The sequence below is a fragment of the Punica granatum genome, chromosome 5 (genome assembly GCF_007655135.1).
Source record: "Punica granatum isolate Tunisia-2019 chromosome 5, ASM765513v2, whole genome shotgun sequence".
Classification (NCBI taxonomy): domain Eukaryota; kingdom Viridiplantae; phylum Streptophyta; class Magnoliopsida; order Myrtales; family Lythraceae; genus Punica; species Punica granatum.
Genome location: NC_045131.1, coordinates 24,697,967 through 24,710,615, shown reverse-complemented (window position 1 = coordinate 24,710,615; position 12,649 = coordinate 24,697,967).

The following is a 12,649-nucleotide window of genomic DNA, read 5'->3' as shown; positions in this document are numbered from 1 at the left end:
CTAGATCGGCGCCCATGGGATTTCGGACAAGGTACCTAGAACCACTAGAATGATGCAATGTAAGTGCGTAAAAGTAAACGTGCGTAAAATAAATGTGCGGAAAGCGATAAATAAACATGCAAGCAAAGCAAACGGATCGAGTCTGAACCCATTAAGTATGTCCCCAGTGGAGTCGTCAAACTGTACGGACCCGAATGTGGACTCTCGTCGGGGCTCGCATTGCGCGCTTTTGGATCGCGCGGCTTGAAAGTGTCCACCTTCCCGTGGGAACGCGTGAGAAGGAGTCGCCACTTATCATTTTACGACCCGAAGGTCGAGGGCGGATAAGTTACCCGGCTCTAGGAGTATGGAACACCTAGTTGTTGTTAAGGCAGTGATCTGTGCGGAGCCGGAAAGTCCGAGTTCGGGGGTTCATGTTACGTGTGGGCCTATATCCCGCACGCCCTTTTGGTACTCTGGTTTGCTAGGCTTGCATGTTTTATTATTTATCGCGTGGATTAAGTTGCGCTCGGCTCGCATGTTTTGACACCGAAAATTCAGTGAACTAAACGATGTCGGTTGAGAAGCCGAGAGAGATGTAAACACGTGTGTCGGGGAATCGGTTCACAATCTTGTGTTATAGTTCATCGAACCATGGAGGTTGAATCCCCGCGTGAATCGAAACCGCGAGATCTTGGATTTACTTGTGTTTGGGCAAGTATTAGACCGATTCGATTAATTCGACTCTCGGAACGTTCGCTCACCGACTGGAATTCTTACAGAATGAATATACATAATAAAATCCTTACAATGCTCTCGAAAACAATAAATACAAATTACAAAAAGGGTCGAATTCCAGTCGATTCGCGTTCGGTTATTATTCCGCTCTAACTCACCGTGAGTTTAAGGAAAAGACCGAAGAATTGAAATTCGGTGTATGCTCTCACTGAGTAAGGCATTGGACCCTGTGAGTGATGGTTAGGGCGTTGGACCTTGTGATCGATGATTAGGGCATTGAACCCTAATATTATTCGGCCTAGGGATCGGGCTCGACCTGCATGGCGAACAAGTGCAGAAAGATAACACGCAACATATTAATAACAGACAAGGTGTTTGTTATTGTAAAGTGTACGTGTTTTAACAAATTGTTGATCCGGGGTATTTTGGCGTGCAAATCCTACCCTAGACAAACAAGCGCGTGCCAATATTTTAGCATTCGGCTTTGGTTGGAAAACCTGACATATTGGGTGTCCGTAGTCAGGTTTCGTGTGTGTGGATTGCTTTTACAGTGATTCGATGTTGTGACACTAAAATTACACTGAATTAATCCAAACTTGTATCTTGACTCTAGATTTAAAACCTAGAGTTCCACGTAACCTTTTCTAGTGTTCAGTTAAGTCGAGTGATTAGTCAGGTAATTGTATTTTGATACAAAGTGCCCAAATAACACCCTAAACTACGCTAGCATGACAGAAACTCATCAATGGGAATAAGGAAGGGCTATGCAGATCAACCGGCGCCTAAATAGGTAGCCCATTCCTATTCCAATACCATCGTGTTTCCATCAAACTAACTCCTAAGGTGTCGCCAAATCAGAAAATTATATTCTTGCCCTTTATTTGAAAATGTATTTTCAGGAAAGGGAAACAACGCAATACGGGCCACCTCGGCCTGTAACCGATATCAACCAATTCCTTGGATCTTTCAGGGTTATACGAGAACCACATAAAAGCCAAAGATTTGGTCGATCTATCCGGAAGTGGTCTAAAAGGAACTTCTGTATTCTGACCTGAATTACCTGAAGTCAAGTGGAACTCAAGTCAAAACACACAAGCTTCTCTTAGATGTCCATGTTACTTCGTATTGCATGTCTCGGGTTTGGAAGTATGCGTATTTTTTAAAAGGGTATTAACACCATTTTGTAATTCGTCGACGCGAGTTACAGATTTAATGTCCAATTCGTGCAAAGTTGTTTAAGTTGAATGAATTAACCGTGTTAGCGTCCCGATTAACCCATTCGTGAAATTAATGCTTAAGGGTTGTGCCGAATGCATTAATTATGAAAACGATTCGTGACTCGACGACCAAGGCGATTCCATAAGGGTCGAGGATAGTTCGATCCAATGACCGAAATTACCCTTGTAATCGAATGGACTCGAATGAGTCATCGATACCCGAATCCATGCATGTTTTGTTTTTAAAAAAATACATTTTCATGCGATATTGCGACGATAATATAAATTGCAAATTCCACGAAAGCCGAGAACGGACTTAAAACGAGAAGAGGAAGCCTCGTGCAACTCGAATAAGCCCATGAAGCTCTCGGCCACTACTCCTTGGAGAGAGCCAAGAGGTCCCATGGCCCGAATAAGGTTCCATGAGTTTTCCCCGTATCATTTCAAATCATTTCTCTCGCATGCTCAAGCGACAAACACGATAAATGACGCGATTAAACTAAAGTCGGTATTGCCATGATTTGAATAACGCATTCAAACATGCAAACATGCACAAACAAATTATTTAGGGAATCGATAGAACAATACCGACTTCATGCACATGGGAAAACACGAGGAAACTCAGGAATCGAACTTGGATCGGACCGAGAAGACCTTTCCTAACCCAAAAGAGGCAAACTAAGCCTCGACCACCTCTTTCGAGGCAAACCCGAGAGCTTGTTTGCTTGTTTCGGGTCGGGATGGTTTTTCGAGTGACGATCCAAACGTTTCCCGACATGCTAACATGTTATGTGATGACGAGCATGCATAATATAACGTGAAAACGCATAAAAATTAAATATTGCATATGAAGTATGTCATATACTCCATATCACTCCATAGCCATGCAAAAATGTAAAAAGCCCTAACTCCTCTAAGTCGAGAATGTTCTACCTAGCCTCGGGATGCGAGGAAAGAATCGGGTGACTCGGTAGAATCCTCGGAAGGACGTTCGGGTGCAAGGGCATGCACGTTAGGGCGAGCTAGGCGCACGGCTGGACATGTGCGGGCGTGCGGATGCGCAGGCGGACGCGGGGTAGGCGCGCGGGGCGCGGGCATAGGCGCAGGAGCGTGCAGGGCGCAGGCGCGCGCGGCAGCGGGCGACTACGGGTTCACTATTCACCCGAGATCACCTAAATGACCTGAAACAATAACTTAAAGGTTTCAAATGGAAAAACCAAGTTCACCAATGAACTCCATGGGTCCAAAATGAGTGGGATATGGAGTTTGAGAAATTTTGAACTTAAGTCGGGATGATGAACATCGGCTTTGGACTTAAGAACTAGAGGCTCTCTTTTGGTTTTTTTTTTTTCGGTTTTCTTCTCTTGGCTTTGAAGTGTTGAAGCTTGCTGATTTTTGGCTATGGAGTTGAGAGCATTTCCTAGAGGAAGAAAACTAGTGAGAAGCATGCAAGAGGAGAAGTCATTATCTTAATCACTTTGGGGCCATTTATAGGCAAAGCTAATGGGCAATTAAGTAAAGCAAAGCACACTTAAGCCTCCCATTAGCAAAAGTCAGTTTGCTTAATGAGGATGAGGATGAATGTGGACCAAGTGCTCTTGATGAGGAAGATCCAAGAGCATTGATGAGCATTGATGAAAGCTTGAGTGTTGTCTTCAACCTCTTCTTGATATTTTGATCTTAGAGTGAGCAAGAGAAGAGGAGGAAGAGGACGAATGGATTGGGGCAAGGGGCGGCTGCCCTTGGGCAACCCGTGGGTCCCACAACCGACGAGGAGACACCGGGAGAAAGCTCGGGTCTTGATTGGTCGCCTATTCGAAGTTTGTGGTTCGAATTGAACGTCGAATTGTCGATATACGCGAGAAAACAGATTACATGAGCCCAAGATTAGCACTTTTCGAGGAAAAATATCCCGGATCCGCATGAGGCTCGGAAGCCGATTTTGCTCATTGCAGTTGACTAGAGCGAAGTTGTTCGCTTCTGACAGTATATCTTGTGTCTGCATCTCACGTTGGTCATTTTGACATGAATTGTCAGACAACGTGAACAATTGACCCTTAAGCCGGTAATGCAAACGTGAAGCCGGAGACGTCCTAGGAGGCCGAAACTGGATTTCTCATAATGCTTTCTGAGTTGCTTGAGCGCTCCGGAGATCACTGTAATCTTTGTTTGTCGAGATCGGACCTTTAAGAACTTGAAAAGTACATATGAGACCTCTAAAACACTGCTCGGGAGGTCTAGATGAGTTGTGTGATTCATTCCGACGATTCCACATTAAGCCTTGGCAAGGCTAGCACTTTGTAGGGTAGGCATCCAGCGTCAAGTTTCCGTAAAGAGGACCTTCGAATATGCATTTCCACTGAAAATGGCCATTTCTGCTCCTCGGAGGTTACTCGGGAAACCGAAAAGGTTTTTGATGTCTGTTTTGTCCAATTGCGAATGTCCGCTAGAGTTTTCAAGGCAACGCAGTGTGAACTTCGTTTGCTGTAATTCCGTCAGACCAGTCTCCGGTTATGCATTTCCGAAGAGGGATATGCCCGTTTTATCACTCGGAAGTCATTTGGAGTGTCTGTGTGGCTTCCAAGAGACAATCTAAAGCACTGCACATATTCTGTATGCTTGTGGGGCATGGCCGTATCTGACATTTGGAATTAACTTTTCTCCAAGAAATCGGCATTTTTTGACTTCCACTGAAAAGTTGTCTGTATACAAAAAGTTGTTCTGTATAGAGCAGATGATTTGCAAAATGCTTTTGAAGATACTTTTCATTTGTTTGGCACTGATGTGGATTTTTGGAGTCCAATATTGGCTATCTTCCGATGGTCGAGCGAACTATCGGAAAATAGGATTGTTCGTGTGAACTCTAGAAATGCCGGTTTTGGACGTTGTTGAGCTTTTTAGTCACTCTGTTGCTTTTTGATGACCCTCGGAGTCCTTCTGTCATATGTATATGTTATCTGCTCGATTTTGCCAACTTGAGGATGAATAGTATTTTCTTGCTCTGTTGAGCCGTTTTTCTATATTATGCTCAAGTCGTGACTTGGATCACTGCTGATAATGTAGTTTGAATCTGTGAGTCAAATGGGGTGCTGATAGACTCCAAGTGAAAGGCCAATATACTCAGTTGAATGGCTGGGGAGGTTCCTGATGATGATTCGACGCATCTCGGTCAAGGATCGACTCGTTGTATCACCCATGAAGGTACCCAAATATGAATGGCAAAAGGTGGTCCATCCGAAAAGATCGAAACAGCTTACAAGAATGCAAAAAACGTCGTCCTCAATGGCGTCGTCAAGCGGAGAGATTGATGGCTACTCAATTGAGTGTTGCAGCTAGTCCAAAGGTTTCTACGGTTGATTTGCAGCATCTAGGGGCTAAATCAAACAGTGTTTAAAAAGCCACGGTCAAACCTTCTGCTATGGCCAAAATTCCAATGGTCAAGTCCAAAGCTACACTGAAGAAGGGTATAGACGAGTAAGGAGAATGAGAGACAATTCATGCTCTTATTCGTCAACAGGAAGAATCTTCAAATGCCATAATCAATCAAGCATAACGATAAACGTTAAATGGAATGAATCTTTTGCATTCAAGGGGCTTCCTGAGGTACTTGCATCACATATCTATCCACTTCAAAAATTCATGAATATGTTTGGGATGCCTATTGTTAGAGCTTCGGTGAATGATCTTCGGCTTGCAATAATGGCCAAAGGTTCAAAAGATGGAGATCATAGGCTAATATCGGAGGCCGAGAATTTTGCGTCAAGAGTTTCATTCTTACAAGATGAAGGAGCAAAAGCCATTATAAACTTTCGGCTTTTTCCATAAGCTGAATCTTTATGCACAGGGGTCGCAGTCATGTTAGTGGGTGTGATCGAGATCAAGATTCATTCTCGCAGGTTGTGTTAAGGCTGCCCATTATAGAACTCATTCTCGGCCAATTTTCCAGATTCGCACAGTTTCATGAGAAATTTCATATCTTTCTCTAGAAAGCTCGGATTTTGATGATTCAAGATGCGTTAGAGAGCTATGAAGGAGATCTATAATTTCATGTTTTGAGTTTTGTCCAGGTTAGATCAGAAGGAGCTCGAAATTAAAGTTGAATTCGAGCTGAAACAGGAAACCACATAATTATAGTTTTGGGTGCAACTCATTTGTTATGCGCAAGTCATCTACAACGGCTATGCTAGCCGTAAAGTAATTGTTTTTCCTTTCAGGTGCTCATAACATTTCATTGATCATGAGCTTGAGCGGTAAATTTATAATTACACATGTCAAGTCGCGCTCAATTCACTTTCGCGCAACTAGACATGAGGGGTATTGTTTACACCAATTTCTCGTAATTCGTGAAGATAACCAAATCGGGACGTGTAATCGGTAATTTTGATAGTTTTTCCGAATTTTGGAGATATGGTAGTTCGGGTTTAGAAGAGATAGGCTGCAATTATCATACTGCGAGTCAAGTTGAATCGAAGCCCGAATGTTACAGAGAGGCTCATGCCTTGAGGTAGAGGTCCAAAGTTAGGGTCTAGCCCATTTCTATTAAGCCCAGCAAACAATGTGAGCCCATCATAGAAATATGTGCATGTAAGGCATATAGCATATATGTGGAAGCATGCTCCAATCAACATAGCCAGCAATGGCTGGAGAAATTACGGCGGCTGATTTTTTCTTGTAATGCAAGCATGTAATATTCTTGCGTTATCTCTGATTTTAAGAAGTCGGATAAACCGGATATTCCTCCGATTTTATTTGATATCTTATCTTTAGGCAATTTAGGTAGGTTAGGTAGTCAATTTCTCTTGTGAATAAGATCTTCATATCGTATTTTATAGACGTATCTGATTACGATATATTCCCTAGGGCTTCATGTACACGCCTATATATACGTGTATTTGAGTTCATTGTAGTCCCCTTTTGGCACAATTATCAATCGCATTACGCTTTTTTGATATTTTCTTTCTAGCATATTACTTTCATCGCACTTACATTACCGCACCTTCAATATCTACATTTCTAACACTTCAATACCATGCACCTTTAATTCCTTACAACTGCCGATCATTCGACACCTATCCTTCTATCCGTTTTCGAGGAACACCCGAGCTTAGGTTTCTAGACCTAGGTGCAGCCTCTCTTGGCTTTACGAGTCTGAGATCCATGCGTTATGAATCTTTCGATGCTTGTGGTTGCATCATTCTTAGAACCGGCTTTTGGGCCATCCATTCCATCGAGTCTAGGTTTCGGCCTAGATTCCTTCTTTTCGATCATTGAAGGCCGAGAACCATCCTTTGCACGGTTTTAGTAGCCGTGATTTAACATAGCAGGAAGAAATAGTAGAGAACTCATTGCGGCTAAATCCCTGAACCACGAGATCGTCTAAGGCGCATTCAACCGTCTACTTCACTTACTTGAAACCCAGCCATCTTTCATTCCTATGGACTCTCAAGGTCGTGATACTATGCTCTGTACCGGTGGGGCCGGCTGGTGTCGCGTCGGTTTCTATTTTCTAGGGATAGTGCCCTAGCAAGTTTGGTTTTCTCATAATCTACCCGTCGGCGATTTTCGACGTGAACAAACAAAATCGCACTAAGAAAAAATGATGATGCATATGATTTGTTCAGATTTCTACTTCTACTCATTTCACCATACGGCTCTTTGGCCAATTGCTTCCTCTCTGCTCCATCTTACTTTCCCAAGAGTACTCTTTTAGCTTTCAAAAGCATGCTTCTATATCCCTCCTTCTATCTCTCTACTGTATTCCTCTAAAATATAAGCGCATGTACTTTTTCGCCTATATTAAGCCATTTACACCAATCGCCTCATTCCAAATACATATTTTCATCAATAAATCCTCTATTCAAATTTAATAATAAAATAAAAACCATAATAATTTATAACTTCAATGAAAGTATAAATATTTTAAAGTATCGATTTTTACTTTATGAAATACCCTTTCAACTTAAAAAAAGTATGCATTTATATCCCTCTATATGTCTATTTAATTATCAGTTTTTAAATGTATTTTTTCATTAATAATATATACATATACATATATACACTTAATTATAAAAGTGCAAAATTGCTTTTGGTTTATCCACATTCGTTATTTTTCATTTTACCCCATTTTATTTGTCTTTTCCCACTTTTTTAATTCTTAATCTGACCCTTATATCTTTTCATAAAAAGCTATCTCTTGTGCAAAATAAATCTCATCATGCCCTTGCACTTCCTAACATAAGGTAATGGTGCCCCTTCATGGAAAGCCATTTAAATGCCATCAATTCTTGAAGTAATGGTATGATTTCGTTTCATTCAAAATAACAATCAAACTACCAACAAGAGTTGGTTCAAGTGATTCAGTGCTTGTTCCCCTTAAGCAAGGTCTTGAGTTTGAGTCTCGTGAATGGAGAAAATCCTTGATTGGGAGAGTTTTACCTCTTAGTGGATCGACCCGGATCGAACTGGATTAGTCGTGGCCCGTCAAGCTTCCGAATACCAAGGCACATACCAAAAAAAATAACAACTGAATTGCACTCACTTTTCTTGAAAGGTACAATGAGAAATTTTGTTGTCTTGCAACATTTACATGGAAAGTACTCTTCTTCCAAAATGAAGATTTCAAGAGAAGGAAATATACATCTTGCTAGAGATTTCAATTTGTCAAATGTGATTCTAGGGCCGTCTTTCAAATGCAATTTGATATCAGTTGCACAATTATTTACCCATTACGTGACAAAACTGAGGCCAAAACCAATTTAATTGGATTTACAAATCTGGTGAAGAATCAATTTGCGAGATCAGTAAAGATTATTCGGACAGATAATGGTTTGGAGTTCCTCTCTAAAGATATACAAGCCTTTTGTTCTCAGTGCGGTATCATACATCAAACGTCTTCTCTCGACTCTCCACAGTAGAATGGACGAATAGAGAGGAGACATCGCCACATCTTAAATATGGCATGAGCACTCTTATTTCAGATAGGGGTCCCGACTCGGTTTTGGGGAGAATGTGTGACCACTATGACATATCTCATCAACATCACACCATCATCAGTTTTGTTGTGTAAAAGTCCTTATGAAATATTGGTTGATAAACAACCCGATTACTCTCACTTATGGGTATTCGAATCTCTTTGTTACGATCATTACCGGCCTCGTTTGAAGGACAAGTTTGGAGAATGGTCACATCGATGCATTTTTGTCGACTACCCTTATGGCAAAAAGGGTTGGCATTTATATGACTTCAAGACGCATGAGATATTCGTCCCTAAGAGCGTTCAATTTTGTGAAGGAAATTTTCCTTTTTTCTCAGATAAAGTCAGACAGTTATTCTACATAGAAGTATGATACTCCCGATGCTTAGATTTTTGGCCAAGCTTTGCTAATTTTAAGGGTCAGGGGGGAGACACAAATTTCTAGACACGAAAATTCGGTTCCATAGATGGGCTCACTTGATTCTTAGCCCACTGACTCTTCAGATCCTGTCCAGGCCCAATCCGTTTCATCAGCCCATCAGGATCAGCGGGCTGAAGTGTCCGCCTCTTCTTCTTGCTCTGATACTGGGTTAGCCCATCAATACAAAAGTGTTAGGCAAATATCCAGTCCAGTTCAGCCTTGGGCAGACTCAGCTGACCCCGATTCACCCTCCTTCCACGGAATCGATAAAACAGCGTTCCTCTGATTCAGTTCTTGAGCTATGTCGATCTGATTGATCTCGTCATCCTCCGACACACTTCAAAAGATTTAGTTTGTCATACTCGAGCGTCCCCACTTCTTTGAATTCTTCGAGTAAGTCATATCCAGTTGATCAATATTCATCACATTTGAAATTCATTGAGTATCATTTTGCATATACAGTTGCCTTGGAGTCTGAGACTGAACCTACATCTTATCAAGAGGCCGTGAAAGACCTTCATTGGCGTGCAACTAAGACAGATGAAATCGGTGCTTTAAAATTGAATCATACTTGGTCGAATGAGAAAATACCTGAAGGAAAGAAACCCATCAGCTGCAAATGGGTACTCAAAATCAAGCGACATGCGGATGGTAGCATTGAGCGTTACAAAGCTCGTTTAGAAGCCAAGGGATTCACACAAGTGGAGGCGTGGATTTTCATGAAACGTTCGCACCGGTTTCTAAACTCATTATCATTCGGGTTTTTCTTTCTCTCACAGTAATCAATAAATGGGAAATCCACCAGCTTGATGTCCATAATGCTTTTCCTTCACGAGGACCTCAAAGAGGAAGTTGGTATGAAGATGCCTCCAAATTTTTCCCATCGACACCCTGCTTATGCATGTCGCTTGCGGAAATCATTTTATGTCCTTCAACAAGCATTTCGGAACTGGTTTTATAAGTTAGCGAATGCTCTGTGCACAAATGGTCTCTCTCAATCTGCAGCTGATCACTCTTTGTTCATTTTGCAACATGATCAAATATTTCTTGCGGCACTCATATATGTCAATGAAATGATCATTGTTGGGAATAATTCCGAATGTTGTGCATCCTTGAAGAAATACCTTGACACTCAGCTTCGCATCAGCTACTTGGGTCCTTAGTGATATTTCCTTGGGATAGAGGTAAGTCGAATGGATGGAGGTCTTTTTCTTAATCAGAGGGAATAAACATTTGACATAATCATTGAGTGTGGTTTGTTTGGGTCACGACCATCCTCTTTTCCTATGGAGCAACGACATGGCCTCTCTTCCACTTTCGGGTTCCTCATTATTTGACCCTAGCAGCTATCGTCGTCTCAGCAGCCGCCTTATTTATCTCACCATCAAACGTCTCGAACTGTTTTACTTGATTCATATTCTCTCACAGTTCATGTAAGATCCACGATAGGATCACTAGGATGCAGCATTGTGGATCATTCGTTACCTTAAGCAATCTCCGAGACGAATGATTTTTCTACGGCCTAATTCCATGGAGCTTGCAGCGTATTGTGGTTCTGATTGGGCTAGTTATCTGATGACTCAACGATCGTTAACTGGTTATTTTATCACACACATTGGAAGTCCTATATCATGGAAGACAAAGAAGCAAACTACTATCTCTCGCTCTTCAACAGAAGCTGAATATCGAGCCATGGCAGCAGTTAGCAAGATTATCTGCTTACATAGTCTACTATCGTCATTGGGTGTTTTCAACTCTCAACCTACACATCTATATTGTGACAATCAGGTAGCTCTCCATATCACTACCAATCTGATCTTTCGTGAGAGAACAAAATATATTGAGATAGATTGCCACTTTATTCAGGAACATCTACTATCCAGGAGTATCTATGCAACTCATGTCTCCACTAATATACAATAAGCGAATATATTTACCAAGGTGGACGTGATCGTTTTCACTTACTTCTTCGCAAGTTGGAAATTCAGGATCCTCATTCTCCAACTTGAGGGGAAGTATTACACGATATGAAATATTTTCCGGGATACTTTCCCAAGATTCTAAGATTTGTTCCATTTCATACTTTAGGATATTTTAGATGTTCCTTTGTATAGGTTGTATATTTTTAGTTAGTCAAATGGCTCACTCCTTTTCTTGTGTATAAGCTATGTAGGACACACATCAACTCTTATATATGTATTCGATCAGAATATCAAATGAAGTATCGTCCTCCTTTCAGTCCATTCTCATTTTGCACATTGTGGGTTGAGTCGATCCTCAACACTATAGCTAGTATCCCTTAACTCTGACCTCAAATAAACGTTGAGGTTGTCATTGATGAGCAAATTTGAACCCTTCAATGATATAGATGTGAAAGAAGTCGTTGTTCCCGTATGCTCACATGAGATCAGAGTAATGAGAAATCAGAAAGTAAAATAAAAATATACTGGTAAAACCCTCAAACTGAAGTAAACATGCATAGATAGATTATTCATTGGATCAAATTACTAGAGATTATAATCGATATTTGACTCGTGTTTCCCTAGCCTCCTTACCAACCCCGACCTACCTAGGTGAGTCTTCTTCCCTTTTGCATTCTAATGTTGAGATATATTGTTCCACACGGAAAAATTAAGAAAGAAACTACAAGCTTATATGAGGCTTGGGTCTAGCAATCTATCGGGTTAAATTTTTTGGTTGCAGATGAGTTCAAGTCAATGAAATTTTAAATTGTATTAGAGAGGGTTACGCTTTCGCGTGCACGTGCAAGCTCACACCGCGCCAGATTCGATTTCGAGACAGCCAAAAAGGCGCCTTATGTTAGTCAGACCTGAAAGTGGCCCGGTCAAGTTCCGAGGTAGCTAAACGTGCACATTTAGTTATAGGCCCGAGTGTGTTGCTCAAGGCTAGTTTGGTGCTTGCCCTCCTCAACCGAGCACGGAAGATGATGCCTAGCTCGTGATCAGTTGTTGAGGGTGGATGTTTGTTTAAAGGTACGTGGCACATGTTGGACCACACATTGCCATGTCAGAGCGGGTGTTGAGATATGTTGTTCCACACGAAAAAATTGAGAAGGAATCCACAAGTTTATATGAACCTTCGGTCGAGTAACTTATGAACTTAAACTTTTGGGTTGCAAATGGGGTTGAGCTCGTGTAGGCTCAAGTGGTAATTTTACATCTAAAAATCCGAATTGATAAATACACTTGAGAGAATTTCAAAAAAATCTCACCTCAACACTCTTACACCATCTTTCACAACATGTTTGATATAGGATTCTTACTCTTTCTTTAGAGATACAAGACCAACCCGCAATGTCTC